Source organism: Triticum urartu, chromosome 6A (genome assembly GCF_056163025.1).
Source record: "Triticum urartu cultivar PI428250 chromosome 6A, HENAU_Tu73, whole genome shotgun sequence".
Taxonomy (NCBI): Eukaryota; Viridiplantae; Streptophyta; class Magnoliopsida; order Poales; family Poaceae; genus Triticum; species Triticum urartu.
The window spans coordinates 179,246,643-179,263,381 of record NC_141878.1 but is presented as its reverse complement, the minus strand read 5'-3'; the positions used below and the strand labels follow the sequence as shown (position 1 = coordinate 179,263,381).

The following is a 16,739-nucleotide window of genomic DNA, read 5'->3' as shown; positions in this document are numbered from 1 at the left end:
AGTACTATCACTGGTTAAATAAAGAAATGCTTTTTTTCTCGGGTATCCTGGTTTAGTTCCCATCAAGATCTCTACTCTTAATGGAGCAGTTGGTAGTCTCCGCCGGTTAATTTTCGTCCCATCACTTTCGTCTGATTTTTTTCATAGGTTAACCTTAGTAGATTTTTTTTTGTTCCGTCCACCACTTCCCATCGCATCGATCAAGCGAAGCCCATCGATCCCCCACCGTACGAGTGGACAAAAAACCAAAAAAAAAACACACACATCCCTCCCCAATCCCTAGCTCCTCCCCCCGTCTCCACCCACAGCCGCCGCCGCCGCACGCCCGCAGCCCTCCTCCGCTCGCTCTGACCATCCAAATGGTGCTTCTCCTCACGCCCACGCCGTCCTCCTCCTCAAGCCATCACCGTTGTCTCCCCTCCTCTGTGACCGGCCTGCGTGATCCCAACGCGGGGGACGACATTAACCATGGAGCGGAGCCCTGTGGGACGAGGTGGAGATTGGAGAATGCCGCGGCGATGAGGGGCACCACATACGTGGTACCACCACGCACCATGGTGGGGATGAGAGGTGTTGTAGCCCTTCCATCGAGCTCGACTCCGGCGGTCCACGCCGGCGACGACGATAACATGATCCCTACCAGTGATGAGCACGACGTGCTCCGGCCCAACCGCCTCGACCTCCACAAGCCCCGTCGAGATTCGTCAGCCCACCCTTCTCTTCTTTCACCACCAGGGGTTGAGGAGGAGCACCATCAACTCACTTGATTTTATTTCAATTTTCTATTCAGCTCAAAGAGGTTCTGCGGTACAGCCTAGGAAATAAAAGGTGAGTCAATTTGAAGCATGACCACCACCAACGTGCTTTTTTCTTCTTTCTCTTTCTAATAATGTTGATTGTATCTATAAGATATGTTAATAGATGCATCGAAGTCTGATTTGGGGAGGGATTTCTTAAGCTGAATGGAGAGGTCAAATTGAGCTATAAGCTGTTTTCTACTGTATTTCTTTAGTTCCAATTCATTGGATTTGATATTAAAGTTCTATAGCCAAATGATAGTTCAGATTGAGTACATCTGCTACTCCACTTATTTAAAATCTACCATATTCTATTATTTAAACTATTAACTATTGACTAGATGACGCAGATGCTTTCCCCATGGGATAACTTGACAATTTTTTAGAGAAGTGATAAAAAACGTCAAGCTTGAAGAACAAAAGTTTGAGCAAATATTGGAATGCTGACTTCAAATGCCATGTAGTTCATAGTCTATGTGCAATGGCTCTTTAATTTGACTGAAGCAAATGTGATCCCAGCGCGTCGACCTTGGAGACGACTGCGATTGTTTGACGTCCTTCACAACTCACAACTGCTACGGTGCTTCCCGACTCCTTTTTGACTTTCGTCCCCATGTGTTTTGTTGTTCTGCCGTGCTTGTCCTTTCATTATTTTGGATGAAGTGCGTTGGTCAATTTCTGTTGGAAGCAGCAACAGCAATATCAAAAGAACTGAAGATCTGTTACAAATTAGTATATGTTTTTCTATGGATGTGTTTGCTATACAGGCTTAGGCTGGATATTTTGCTTCATGCTGATTGGGCAAACGGCTATCAACACCAATGTTAGCACCATCCATCTTTCTAGCGGACTTCCAAGCACGCAAGTATGAGGATACCATGGCCAAGGATCATATGGTGATGCACCGCGGCAGGGCTATCGGGATGAAAAAGAGGCTTTTTTCGTGCCCCACGTTGGCCACACCACTACCGCCTACTCGACAATGAAAGCCGTAAGTGTCTTGCTTCGATCTCTTCTTCTTTCCGATGATGATTATATCTATGTTTTTAAGGCATCTGTAAGGCAACGTTTAGGCGACGCCTAGGCGTCGAGGCGCCCCCCCCCCCCCCCCAGCGCCTTAAAGCGAAGCGTCACCTTAAAAACATAGGATTATATGTCTATGTGCCAATTCACCACTGAAAACAGTGATTTGATGCATGCCTGGTCATTTTATTATTGTTAAGTTTCTGTAGCCTGAAATGTGAAACCACACTGAATTTGGCTCGTTCACGTGCCCTCTAGCGGTTTTGGTGTTATTACTTCTGAGGATGGACCCAGAGTGGGTGATACTTTGTTAGACAAGTGTGTACCTCTACAATCTTAGTAATTTATGACCAGATGGTTGTGTTTTTTTAGGTTGGACCTTGTCTACTTACCAGAGCGGGTTATAGTTTGATAATCAAATATCTAGCTCTGTCATGCATCGGAGTGGAGTATCACCGTGGCAAGAGACTTCAGAAAATACCACTGCAATGAGTGGAGCCTCACCATGGTAGGAGAATTCCGCAAATATTACTCCAAATCAAAGTTCTTCCCGAGGATCTGAATCCGTTCAGTTTGCCTTCGACGAAGTAACTGTTTTGTGCAGGATGGAAGAATTAGAAGTTGGTGTCCCTGTAGCATCCCTGTAATTCACTGCCGGAATTTGCACATATAATCTTCTATACCATATTTTCTTGATTTTGAATTCCGTAGATTGTTTCATACCCTTTAATTCACTGCTGGAATTTGCACATATAATCTTCTATACTATATTTTCTTGATTTTGAATTCCGTAGATTGTTTCATATCAGTACTGGTACTAAATGAATACTCTTCATGCTCTGATATGGATCCCCTGTTCTGATTGTAGGTGAAAAGTTTTCTTCCTTAAATTTTGTATCGAAACTGAAAAATTGCTCTGTTTTCATGACTTCTATCGCTGCACAGGGAAACCATCCCGCCACCGCTAGGGAGCTCTTGGTTGCACCGCAAGCTGCAATGCCTTGTCGCTTGTGTCACTTAACCGCTATGGCCTCTCGCTGCTCAAAATTGATAGTTTGGTGCAGGTTTGTCTCACCCACTTCTTCTAGTCCTACTTCTGTTACTATATGTAGACCATGACACTCAGTTCTAGCAAAAATTGCATCTTGGTGAGGCTCACTGGATAATGTTCATGGTTTATAAGCTTTTGACTTGTTGTCTACTTGTCTTGCGCCTTCTTTAAGAGCAACTACCACATGTCTGATGATATTCCTCTACTGGTTGTAGTTAAGAACAGATTCCGTTACTTATCATAGCAGAACAAGAGAATTGCAGCTTATTATTGGTCGAAAATAAAATGTAGCTGGGATGAAGCTCAATGTGACGGGTCCAACTTGGTATTGATCTTCTCTAAAATTTCATATAAGTTTTTCTTAGATTCAAGCCCCAAGCCCACTGAACAATTGTTTTGCAGATGTGAGCCACACATCAGGTTACATTTCTAATAAATAAATGATTACTGAAATTATTTAATCCATGTTTAGACTAAATGCTAAAAGGTTAGTTTAGAAGCTTATCTAATCCTTATTTTGTATTGTTGTCCCTTTTAATTATATCCATGTATTCTATCAAGGATCATTTTGTTGCATTTGTAAAAGAAAAACAATTTTGTGATAAAAAAAAGACATGGAATTTTGCTATCAAAATTATTGTATCGTGCCATCTTTCTTCAGAATATTCTTTGTCCTCGACCTGATGGGTTGTTGTTAATCCTAATTTATTATTTGATTCCAGTGTCATTCTTTGTCCCTTGCGCTCATGAGGGGAGAGAGAGGGAGAGCAGAGAGGAGTGTGGACGCAGTGCTAACTGGTAGATACGGTCTGTGTGTAAGGCGGCAGTGATCTGCTGGTATGATTCTCGGTGAGCCAAGGTAACAGATAGCCGTTCCATCCCTTCTGGCGCCCTGTGGAGCCTGGCCAGAGTTTCCGTCAAAGCTAGGTAGGAAAGTAAGCTTTTCTGTCTTAGTTGCCGAGCAAGCTACAGTTATCTTTCTTTGAAAAGCTACGCTTTGTTGCATTGCCACATGTCACATGTAGGTTGCTTATGATATGCCCCAATAGTGGAGAGTATTTATCATAAAACTATCACACTACAGGTTTCATCGGTCCCACAGAACTACCGGTTTAAAAAACGTCAAAAAAACCAGATTATGCTAATTTTTTGCCTAAAAACTACCACTTGCGTTAGATGACCATTTTGCTGGTTTTAAACGTGTTATGACATGTGGGACCCACTTGTCAGGGCTGATGCGGCAGCAAAGTGAACTCCGTTTATTCGGACTGTTATATTTGCCGTTATTACCTTCTTCTTCCTCCTCTTTCTTTCCTAGGCATTTCAACCAACACCTCATCTTCGTGCCCCACGACAAGCACTGTTGTGGTCCATGTCGTTCACCTGGAGGCTGTTGTAGTCGAGGATGACGCCTGACTAGGCCCCGTGCGGTGCATGGGCTTGTCGTCTTTGGTGGTGCCGTCGAGGACGCGAAGCTCGCCACTGGTCATGAGCGCGAGCGACAACGAGGCTGCCTCGACCGCGTTCAACCATCGGACGCTCATCGACCATGTGTACTTTCTCGGGGAAGGAGTAGCAGGTGGCAAGGAGATAGATGTCGCTTTGTCTTTGAGAGTGGTTAAGGAGACGATGACTACCGGACGAAAGAAGAGGCAGAGATAATTGGTATTTGTTGCCATTATATGAATGGTAGCCACACGTCGTCATGTTCGAGTCACATTTCTAAATTAGAACAATTGTGTGATTGGTGCATTTTCTGTTATTCCATGGCAATGCAACGGCAGCCCACGGATCGACACGAACATGGCGAGGGGATTGGGGCAGAGAGCGGGGTGGTTGGCGGGAGACTCCTCCTTGCCACTCCATGGGGAAGTACGATGTGAAGCGAGAGGGTGCCGTGGCGAAGCTGAGGTGGGCGGTCTCTGGTTTAAAGGAGAGGATTCCAACAAGAAATGTTTCACTACGGCATGAAACCTAGAGGGAAGGGGAGGGTCCGGCAGGAAAAGAGAAATGTGTGTCATGATTTATTTTTCTTCTCTCTTTTGGGATCGTGTGTTGTGGATAACATGATAGATACTCCGGGCATTCACATTTTCCCCTCACATATGGGTTGGATTTGGGGGAGTCCGAACTGTCCAGTCAGCTGAATTTTGGGGAGCCTGTTGGGCACCCGTTTGATGTCCAAACACGTCCAGACGTATGAGGGAGAAATGAGCGTCGACCTTGGAGACGACATTAATGCATTGTAGCTCGTAGCAACTATTTAATGGCTCTTTCTAAAAAGTTTCCATTTTAGTTTACTGAATATGTTTTCTTGCTTGAGTTATATCAGCTGGGCAAGTGCTAGAACCCAGGAGCATATGATTTTGCTGCTCTTGAGATACATGCCAATATTGCAATCTTGACTGTGCAACTATATAGACAAGGGATTGCATTTCTACATTGAAGGTTCAGTGTTGAAGCTGCTTGCATTGAGCTGCAATAGATCTTGACTTCGGCAAAAAAGAAGGTATATTGAGCTTAATGACGAATGGTTACATATAGATAGAAGAACCGGTTGTAATATATACATTTTTTGTCCTGAAGTAGCTCTTCTACCTTTGATTCGTGTAATGAATATCCAGTGTATATAGTTCATTCTTTACACCTTTTCTTTAAGAGAACACATATTTCTTTGTGTTTACATTTAAAACCTATGTTTTCATTTTAAATAACACGCGTGAATTTTAAACCTCCGCGGCCGCAACGTCCAGGACATCGTGCCCAGACACATGGAGCACTGCCTTTTGGTCATTTTCTACTCAATTATAGAGTTTTATTGCAGCATCATAATTTTTTGTATCTCAGTAAAGTGCATGTTTTTTAGATTAATAGTAAAGTGCATGTCAGTAGCTCCAAAAGGAAAATTTTCAAGAAAATTGTTCTTTCCTGATGGTAATCATTTTCATACAAACTACTATGCTTTGCTTGTCCTGTTGGTTTTGCATCGTGTCCATTCCAGAACCTCTGGAATAATGAACGTTGTTGAATTCCTACTACTGTGTTATGATTTTTAAGCTTTAATTGTTGCGATCCCTTAGGTTAATAGTAAGCTCGAGATGAAACTTTGGCGGAGATATAGTTTTGATATATAACTTTACTTCATTTTTAATCCATGTGGTAATGTCTTTAGCATACATGATATTTTAGCATAACATACACTGTTCTCTCATAACAATTGATCACTTTCTAAACTCTAATCTTATTTTGGTTCACGTTACAAAACTACATGATGATGAAGGGCGGAGTTGTCCTTAGAAGAATTGTCTAAAGAGCTAAAAAGTAGTAACACCATGTCTTGTTCAAGTGTCAAATCAGCATTGCAACACGATGACTCATGTATGACATCCGCCCGTGTTGATTATTGGTACCTTAGATAATTAGGAGATGCATGCATCAACCTATGATAATTAGTATATGTCTGGCCATATTTTTATGTGTTGTAGTTAATTTGTACACAAATCACCGTAAGTCAATGTGTGTAGCACAATAAAACAGAAAAGGTGTAACAAAGGGGATTATGTGGACGTTCAAAAGGGGCAACAAAATTCTTCCAAGTTTTAAGAATATATATGTAATAAAAAAATTAAAGGCCCGTAGCAACGCACGGGCAATTTGCTAGTAATTATGATGCTTCTATTTGTTGGTGTACTTTTCATTAATTCTTATTGACAATTGAGATGTCGTTGCTAACCCTTTTTTATATTTTGGGAAATAGCGATGCGTGTCTCCATACCCGGGCATGTCTTCCTCAATTTTAGTGGAACTGCACAAAATTGGATGGTCATTGTTGTTCCGCCTCACTGTCCTCTGCCACGTGGTTCTTCCTTCCTCGAGGTTGATTACTGAGAAGAAACAGACCACAGTGAGGATTTGTCGAACTTCTTAGGTGCCTCACCCAAACTTGATGCCAAATGGATGATGCATCACCACGATGACCTATCGATGTTCATGGTTGTGCCTCATGGTTGCGTTAGCTGGTGAAGCTGATCGATTTTCGACGAAAAACAAGCTGTCTTCCATCAGTGCTCTTTGCTTGTTACACACAAAGATGATATCCTTCGTCAGTTCACCTTGGTTGCGTTGGAGACGCAGTCGTCTTTCACGTTGGTGCAATTTTCGCTAGGGTTTTACGACAGGTGGGCCCAAAAATGTGGCTGGCTCACCTGTCATACAGCCAAAAGCAGGTGCAGTGAAGGGACCGGAGCTCAGTCCGTACTACAGTAGTATATATATATAAGCGGGAGCCTCAGCGCTTGTTCGCTAGGGTTTGCACTCTCCATTCGCTCGCCGCACTACATATATGTTACACGCTGGAGGCTCAGCGTTCATTTGCTAGGGTTTGCTATATTCACAGTCTCTCACCCTTTCTTCACCAGATCTAAACAAGACTGCGTTGGCCTCTTGTCTCTCTCTCCCCCCTCACAGCTGGTGAAGGAGGCGTCCGTATCCCGTCGCACCGGGAAGGGGAGGAGGTGCAGCGTTCACTCTATCGCCTTCGGCGAGGGAGGCAATCCACTGCCGGCTGCGCTGTTCTCTTTCACCCAGCGCCTGTGCAGGAGGGCCACCGACCCCTTCTTCCTCGCTGCCGTACGTAGTGTGGGCAGATCCGGCCTCCCGTCGCACGCCTTGCCACATCCCGACGTCCCTAAGGTATAAGTTTCTTTGAAACCGTCGTTGCTCTAGCTGCATGTGGATCTTTTTCGATCTCTAGTCGAATCTTGGTCTTGGTTCAAAGAGGAAAGAAGGGTGCGGTGGACTGGAGCAAGAATCTAGGACGTGGTTCAATGAGGAAAGGAGGGCGGAAAGTAGTATAGACTGGCTATCCAGCCGCTTTGTAGGTCGAAAAGGGAAAAAAGGGGGCAACCCAGTACACACATCTGTAAGGAACCGATCTCTTTATTGAAAAGGGAAAGAAATTGGGGGGTCGGGTAGTTTGTGCACGACTAGATTTGCTGCCCTCACATAGGAAGAAGGTTCAAAGAGAACAAATATGGGACCAGCGCATATATGTTGCTTGGCTACATACTCTGCATCACCCATTTATACGTGTGGACGCACATGGTGCTGGCATGTCCCATCCAACTATTTTACTGTTGTTAATCTCAGAATTAACTACTGATCTGTTTTAAAAGAATTTCTCTATTAATATGAATCAATGCAACCGTTTAGAAATGCTACTGTCCTATACTTTGTTTTCCATCAAGATAAGGTAGATGCTTCTTTTTGTGGCCGCATGTTTCATCCTCCTTTATTGGCCAGTAATTGTTTTCTTTTTTGCCTCTTAAAACAGGAATATCTATTCAACTTGTTGCCATAGAAAACTTAAATGTCACACCGGCAACTTTGCTTGATTTCAGTACAACTGCATAAAACTTGATTGGATTTCCTATTCGTGTTGGTAGATTCATATTTTATGTTGGTCGTCTCATGAAAGGTCAGTACAGGCCTTCATCCACATGATTGTGCAGTGTGATTTGAGATGCTGTGCTACTTGTATTGGTACTGTTTTAAATAAATGATGAATTGAAGCTATTGTATTGCTGTCTTTTCCCATTAAGTAGTGAATGGGACCAACCCAGACATGATACTTGTTGCTTTGTTACAACAAATTCAGCATCACCCCCTTTATAAGCCAGTAATTGATGCCACTCTCAGAATTAACTACTGAATCTTATTTCAAAACTGCAACACTTGTTAGGGATTGGCGGGATTACCATTTTTGTGGCCGCATGTTTCATCCTCCTTTATTAGCCAGTAATTGATTCCTTTTTTGCCTCTATTTATACAGGGATATCTATTCAACTTGTTGCTATTGTGACATTTTGCTTCGCTACGCGAAACACTTTGCTTGATTTCAGTGCAACTGCACAAAACGAGATTGGATTTCCTATTCGTGTTGGCAGATTCGTACGTGATCTTGTGTGCGTCATGACAGGTTGGTACTTGCCTTCATCCACATGATCGTGCAGTGTGTTTTGAGATGCTATGCTACTTGTATTGGTACTGTTTTAAATAAATGATGAATTGAAGCTATTGTATTGCTGTCTTTTCCCGTTAAGTAGTGAACAAAAATGGGATCAACCCAGACATGATGCTTGTTGCTTTGTTACAACAAATTCAACATCACCCCCTTTATAAGCCAGTAATTGATGCCACTCTCAGAATTAACTACCGAATCTTATTTCAAAATTGCAACACTTGTTAGGGATTTGCGGGATTACCATTTTTGTGACCGCATGTTTCATCCTCCTTTATTAGCCAGTAATTGATTCCTTTTTTGCCTCTGTTTATACAGGGATATCTATTCAACTTTTTGCTATTGCGACATTTTGCTTCGCTATGCGAAACACTTTACTTGATTTCAGTGCAACTGCACAAAACAAGATTGGATTTCCTATTCGTGTTGGCAGATTCGTATTTTATCGTTGTCGGTCTCATGAAAGGTCAGTACAGGCCTTCATCCACATGATTGTGCAGTGTGCTTTGATATGTTGTGCTACTTGTATTGGTACTGTTTTAAATAAATGTTGAATTGAAGCTATTGTATTGCTGTCTTTTCCCATTAAGTAGTGAACAAAAATGGAACCAACCCAGACATGATGCTTGTTGCTTTGTTACAACAAACTCTGCATCACCCCCTTTATAAGTAGATGGAAGCACATACTGTTGTTGCGCCCACTATACCCCGGAACTGAATCTTAGTTCAAAACTGCAAACACTTGTTAGGGATCGGCAGGAGTACCATTTCTGTTAGGGATCGGCCGGAGTACATGTTTAAGAAATGTATTGTTCAGATAATGTCTCTGTTATTATATATCAGTTACAGACTTAAAGTGTTTTACAAATGGTACTATCCTGCTTTGTAGTTCTTTCTACATGTTTAACCAAGGTATTGTTAAGATAATGTCTCTGTTAAAATAAATAAGTCGCTTTGTTTTAGGAATGATACTTTTCTGCTTTTTCGTTCTTTATACATCTTGAAACAAGGCACTGTTAAGATAATGTCTCAGTTAATATGAATGAATCACACTGATTGAGAATTGCTACTCTCCTGCTTTGTTTCCCATTAAGATAAGGTAGATCAATAGATGTTTTTCTTCTGGGATTACAAGTCATCAACCGTTATTTCTCAGTAATTGTTTCCCTTATACCTTTTTTTGCTTACAGGGATATCAAAATTAAAGCTCGGTTTTATTCCGACTTCGATTTTAGTTCAACTGCACAAAAGGAGACAATGTGTCCAAGGCAAACTGCTGCATTACTGGGTCCAGTTGGTCGTTCCACTTTGCAGAAAGAAGCAGTCATTGTTTGCGCTACATTATAGAAGGAATGACTGAGAAACTTTACAGAGTATTAGGCCTTCCACTATGTAGGCCAAAAGAGGTGCCAATTTCACCTTTTCTTAGTTTGGCACCGAATCCCTCCATTGCTACAGCCGGTGCCATAAATATTAGACACCGGTGACATGACTAGTCTACAGAGACCATTGGCAATTTAACAACACGTGGAGTGCCCTGGGCAAGAAGTGCCCAAACAAGTACAAGAAGTGATAGGACTCCACATCATAGGCATTACATATTTTGAATGGGAAAAGCTTGTCAAAGTTTAATCATTGATGTTAGCAAGAAGCGACAGGACTCCACGATCATAGGCATTAAATATTTTGAATGGGAAAAGCTTGTCAAAGTTTAATCACTGATGTTAGCAAGAAGACGTTAGTTTAATATATTGGAATTGGAAAACCTTGTCAAAATTTGCTCATTGATGTTAGCCAGAAGACATGCATTTGATATTTTTGAGTGGGACGCCCTTGCTGTGAGCAGCGTCAAGTGTTTTTTCCTATTCCTGTGTTTAGTTTAGAAGTAAACAATTACTCTGCTGAGATATTCCTGTGTTAAAGTTTGTTCTGAATATTGTTTATGTAATGCCATGCCTTGTGTTTGATTGCAAAGTTGAGCTTGGAATGTTGTGGCATGCGGCATCACGAGCTGTTCACCATGCCTCCTGAGAATAATGCTTCGTATTATTTTGCATGTCGATCTAATGCCAGTGATTTGCTTGTTAAGAAGATCATCCTCTTCTGTTGTTTCCGTGCTTAAGAAGTTCATCGTCTGATGTTTCATTCATAGCCTATACGACAAGTCGGGAAGGTTAGACGTGAAACCATATGATCTTCCGACCAACTCATGATATTAGGCCGTGATTGGATCGTCGTTTTCCAACCAAAACCGCTTGTAAAACTGATGCTTGTAAATTAAAGCAGATGGTCTCGGGCGAAGGCACTTGGTTGGTCGATTTCGACTAGTAAAATATCGGAAGTACTTGACACACGATAAAAACGCTGAACGACACTCGGACGATTGCTAATCCAGTCGTTAGCTGCTGTTTCAGCCTTGCCCATGGATGGCATGATACGCACGTCGTGCATGTATCGTCTGGTAATGTCGTCCATATAGCAGTGCTCGTAAAATATACACCGGTCTCTCAAATTACACGCGTAACCCGCCGGTTTTACTTACAGACCTCAGGCCCTCGGTTTCATTACGCCTGTATTTTACGCGTTGTTTTCGATGACGAGTAAATTACACTTGTATGTTAATACAGGTTTGAAATAAACCAGAGCTCCCAAGCGTGGCCTTACCATTTCATGCCGTCTCAGTTTCTCGAAGGTGCTCATAGGTGTCCGATGATCCTGGCTTCCTGAATGAGTAGCGGGCGCTGTATCAGACCATCCGTAGGGCCCGCGAGGCCCCCTCCGTTGTCCTTCGAGTTGTTGCACTCGCCGTGGCACCGAGCATTGTTAACATCGTCAATGAACATGAGGATTCAGGAGATGACTTTATTTTGACTGGATGACACTAGGGACCCACTAGGGCCATAGCCGTACGTACGCAAGTGCCTCCTTATTATGTACAACTATTTTTTTTGCTTTCTCCTGTTTTCCTGACATCATGGTCCCACACCATTGTCAACCTATGTAGTCAATATAAACGAGAGAATTGCACAAGGTGCGGCCGACAGCTGGGACCAAGCAGCTCGAGTAGTATTTGTGTTTTTGAGGCGTGAGCACTACAGAGTTTTTCTTGGCGATGATTTCGTTGTTGTTCAGAGGAGAGCAGGGTATTAACTGGGCGGGCTGTGGCCCGTCTAGCCCAGGCCAGATATCCAGCCCAGATACTAATTTTTTCAAGATGAAAATGGCTAGCCCAGCTATACGTCTTTTTGAGGAGTACCCAGGCAAGGTCAACTTGTTATTCTCCGCCCCGTAGGGCTGCAAATCTTTCCTAGGAGGGATGCATTAGTGTGACGCCCCTGATTTGACCGTACACTAATCATGCACGCAAATGTGTACGATCAAGATCAAGGACTCACGGGAAGATATCACAACACAACTCTACAAATAAAATAAGTCATACAAGCATCATATTACAAGCCAGGGGCCTCGAGGGCTCGAATACAAGAGCTCGATCATAGACGAGTCAGCGGAAGCAACAACATCTGAGTACAGACATAAGTTAAACAAGTTTGCCTTAAGAAGGCTAGCACAAACTGGGATACAGATCAAAAGAGGCGCAGGCCTCCTGCCTGGGATCCTCCTAACTACTCCTGGTCGTCGTCAGCGGGCATCACGTAGTAGTAGGCACCTCCGGTGTAGTAGGAGTCGTCGTCGACGGTGGCGTCTGGCTCCTGGACTCCAGCATCTGGTTGCGACAACCAGAATGAAAGGGAAAAGGGGAAAAGGGAGAGAAAGCAACCGTGAGTACTCATCCAAAGTACTCGCAAGCAAGGAGCTACACTACATATGTATGCATTGGTATCAACTGGAATAAGGCTATCATATGTGGACTGAACTGCAGAATGCCGGAATAAGAGGGGGATAGCTAGTCCTTTCGAAGACTACGCTTCTGGCAGCCTCCGTCTTGCAGTATGTAGAAGAGAGTAGACTGAAGTCCTCCAAGTAGCATCGCATAGCATAACCCTAACCGATGATCCTCCCCTCGTTGCCCTGTGAGAGGGCGACCACCGGTTGTATCTGGCACTTGGAAGGGTGTGTTTTATTAAGTATCCGGTTCTAGTTGTCATAAGGTCAAGGTACAACTCCAAGTCGTCCTGTTACCGAAGATCACGGCTATTCGAATAGATTAACTTCCCTGCAGGGGTGCACCACATAACCCAACACGCTCGATCCCATTTAGCCGGACACACTTTCCTGGGTCATGCCCGGCCTCGAAAGATCAACACGTCGCAGCCCCACCTAGACCAACAGAGAGGTCAGCACGCCGGTCTAAAACTAAGCGCCCAGGGGTCTGGGCCCATCGCCCTTAGCACACCTGCACGTTGCGTGGGCGGCCGGAAGCAGACCTAGCCTAGTAGGCGTTCCAGTCCAATCTAGCGCGCGCCGCTCCGTTGCTGACGTCACGAAGGCTTCGGCTGATACCACGACGTCGAGTGCCCATAACTGTCCCCGCGTAGATGGTTAGTGCGTATAGGCCAGTAGCCAGACTCAGATCAAATACCAAGATCTCGTTAAACGTGTTAAGTATCTGCGAACGCCGACCAGGGCCAGGCCCACCTCTCTCCTAGGTGGTCTCAACCTGCCCTGTCGCTCCGCCTCAAAGTAATAGTCGGGGGCCGTCGGGAACCCAGGCCCACCTCTACCGGGATGGAGCCACCTGCCCCTTCAGCCCCCATCTCCGAACAGTATCATAAGTAAGGTAACTGTGTAAAGTATATAGTATATGCCCGTGATCATCTCCCGAAGTGATCACAACCCAGTAGTATAGCATGGCAGACGGACAAGAGTGTAGGGCCACTGATGGAACACTAGCATCCTATACTAAGCAGTAGGATAGCAGGTAATGGTAACAACAGTAGTAGCAAGGACAGACTATGCATCAGGATAGGAATAACGGAAAGCAGTAACATGCTACACTACTCTAATGCAAGCAGTATAGAGAAGAGTAGGCCATATCTGGTGATCAAAGGGGGGGCTTGCCTGGTTGCTCTGGCAAGAGAGAGGGGTCGTCAACACCGTAGTCGTACTGGGTAGCAGCGGCGTCGGTCTCGATGTCTAGCGAGAGAAGAGGGGGAAGAAACAATAAATATAATGCAAAAAAATGCATGACGATGCATGACATGACAAGTATCGGTGCTAGGGGTGCCCTAACGCGGTAAGAGGTGATACCGGGGAAGGGGGGAAACATCCGGGAAAGTATCCCCGGTGTTTCGCGTTTTCGGGCAGAGGAGCCGGAGGGGGAAAGTTGCGAGTTCGATAGGTTAGGGATATGTGGCGGATAAACGGGCTGCGTATTCAAATTCTTCTCGTCGTTCTGAGCAACTTTCATGTACAAAGTTTTTTCATCCGAGTTACGGTTTGTTTACTATTAATTTTCTAAGTTTTAAACATTTTCTAGAATTTCTGAATTTACTTTAATTCGAATTAATAAACAGATAAATTGCTATCGGTACACAGGAGTGTACCCATCAACATGTGCATGTGTATGAGATGTGGGGCCCTATTGACTGCCAAGTCAGCAGTCAACAGTCAAAGATGAGAGGGTTGACTGGTCCAACTGACATAATGGGCCCACATGTCATTGAAAGGTGTGATCGATCTTATCCACAGAAATAGTAAAAGGGGCGGTCCCACCTGTCATAGGGACATTTTGCTTTAACAGATTAGTTAGTAGATGGGGCCCGTTTGTCATAGTCTCAGGTTAATTAAACATGGTTAATTTGTTTTAACTAAACGATTAGGTTAATCTAATCCAGATTAATTAAGTTAATTAATTCTTAAATTAATTAATTAATATTTTAATTATTATATTTTTTTGTTATTCTTTTTCTTTCCTTTTTTTAACGTTCTGGTGGTGGGGGCCCATGTCAGTGGCCCAAAGGCCATATCGGTTCGGGCCAAGGGGCGCCAGGAGCCGGCGCCTGCCCGTAGGGAGCACGGCAGGGCGAAGCCAGTGGTCGGGACGGCCTGCAGGCGGCGCGCGCGGTCCCGCGTGGAGAGGGACTGGCCTTGGCCAAGCCAGATGGGCGCGGCCCCGGTGCGCTGGTCGCGGCGATGGCGGGGTCCAGCAGGGAGGCGAGCGGGGCATGTGCGGGAGGGGGCAGGAGTGGCACGGTACGCGCGCGCGAGCGATGCGCGGCGAGGGAGAGGCGAGCGCGAGGTCGTCCTCCAGGGGGTGGCGATGCGAGCTCGAGGAGGCGGAAGGGCGCCGGTGGTGCGGTCGGAGTGGTGGCACGCGACGGCGTCGGGGACAGTGAAGCGACGGCGTGGTGGTGGCGATGGGCGTCGGGGTCACCAGGATCGGGGGGGGGGGAGGCGAGCGCCCCGATCCAGATCGGGTCCTCGGGTGGGGGAAGAGAACGAGGGGAGAGTGGGGAGAGCGATGGGGTCGTGCGCCCTCTCCTGTGACGGCGCTGGAGGGAGAGGGTGGGATCGTGGGGGGAAGTGGGGCGGGGCTCTAGGGTTTTCGGGGCAAGGGGTGGGGGTTAATGGGGAGGCCGGCTGGGCCGGCCTGGCGGCCCATAGGCCAGCTGGGCCATGGTCCAGCGGGGGGGGGGGGAGGGAGTTTCTTCTATTTCTTTTTTTGTTCTTTGTTAGTTTTGTTTTCTGGTTTTATATTTTCTTTTCTTTTTTTTATTTGTAGTTTCTTTTATTTTTAGTTTTATAGAAAGTACCACTAGTGCCTAAATTTGTATTTATCAACAAACTACTATGAGATTAATTCTTAACCCATAATAAAATAGTTTTAGCATTTTATAAATTCAATAGGCATTTGTTTAATTGTTTTCACTACTGTTTTAATTGTTTTAGAGCCTTTAAACATTTTATCAAAGTTTGGTTTCTCCACCATAATTACTTACGATTTATTTGACACAACCCGAACATTTTAGTTTTGCTAGTTGAAAATTTTACTATTTGCCTATATTTCGAATTTTACTTTGAATCGTTTTCGAACTAACGCGAGATTACCAATAGTAATCGAGGTGACGTGGCATCACTAGCAGAGGTTTACTGTAGCTTGATTATCCGGGCGTCACAATTCTCCTCCACTACAAGAAATCTCGTCCCGAGATTTAAGAGGTAGCGAAAGGGGGGAAGGTTTGGTAACGAATCTAGCGGGTCTTCTCATCCTGGCTTGCTCTTCTCAAAGAGGTTGACCCCTTACATTGATGTCTTCATTTCTTTGCTTCAGGTTATCATGGTGAAGTCGTCCTTTTCTTCGGGAACTCCAACGTACTTACGAATGGGTAAGGGACAGCTCGGTGATGACAGAATGCTTATGAGGGAAACAATCTGGGGCTAACCCATGAATCAGCATAAGATTATCTCTCGAGTTGAACATATAAAATGCATCGAGAGTAAGGTACGAAGGTACAATAAGAAGTTTCAAGCGGATATGCAATCATTTGTTGCCTGAAACAGAGTGTGAAAGGGGTTCAGAGCAATGGGCATAAGTATTGTTTCGGATACCAGAATTGGTGAGCTCTCGTAAGGTGGCTCGTGAATTACATACAAGGCCGCGCGTGAGGAATAAGTTTGGAAACAGGGGGTACAGGAGAGTCAGGTTTCGATCCTTTGGAACTATGGGTTATGGGCCCACCATGTGGGGTAAAACTAGGAAGGGCGGTGACGTCTTGCACGATCATGTAAGCAAGTCATGTCAGGGGATAGCCTGTTAGTTATGTCGGCAACAACATCGGTACCAAGGGCGAGGGACGAAGAGAACCACTTTCCTGCTCGTTGAAACGAGGCGGACCAATAGGCAAAGTTCTCGTCCATCGGTGGTTACCGAAATGTCATCAACAATAGC

The 16,739-nt window shown here is 44.6% G+C and overlaps 1 long non-coding RNA gene across 13 annotated transcripts; it reads left to right on the top strand.

The window, feature by feature from the left end:
• The first annotated feature begins 226 nt into the window (after positions 1-226).
• LOC125517550 (uncharacterized) lies at positions 227-5,563 on the top strand. 13 transcript variants are annotated; one of them, XR_015607833.1, is made up of 7 exons: positions 227-703; positions 791-828; positions 1,317-1,788; positions 2,193-2,328; positions 2,766-2,884; positions 3,087-3,196; positions 3,594-5,563. It is a non-coding gene; the product is annotated as an uncharacterized LOC125517550 (long non-coding RNA). The 13 variants fall into 13 exon arrangements; XR_015607832.1 differs by having other exon boundaries at positions 1,148-1,788; XR_007287680.2 differs by having other exon boundaries at positions 227-828; positions 1,317-1,377; positions 1,565-1,788.
• The last annotated feature ends 11,176 nt before the right edge of the window (positions 5,564-16,739 follow it).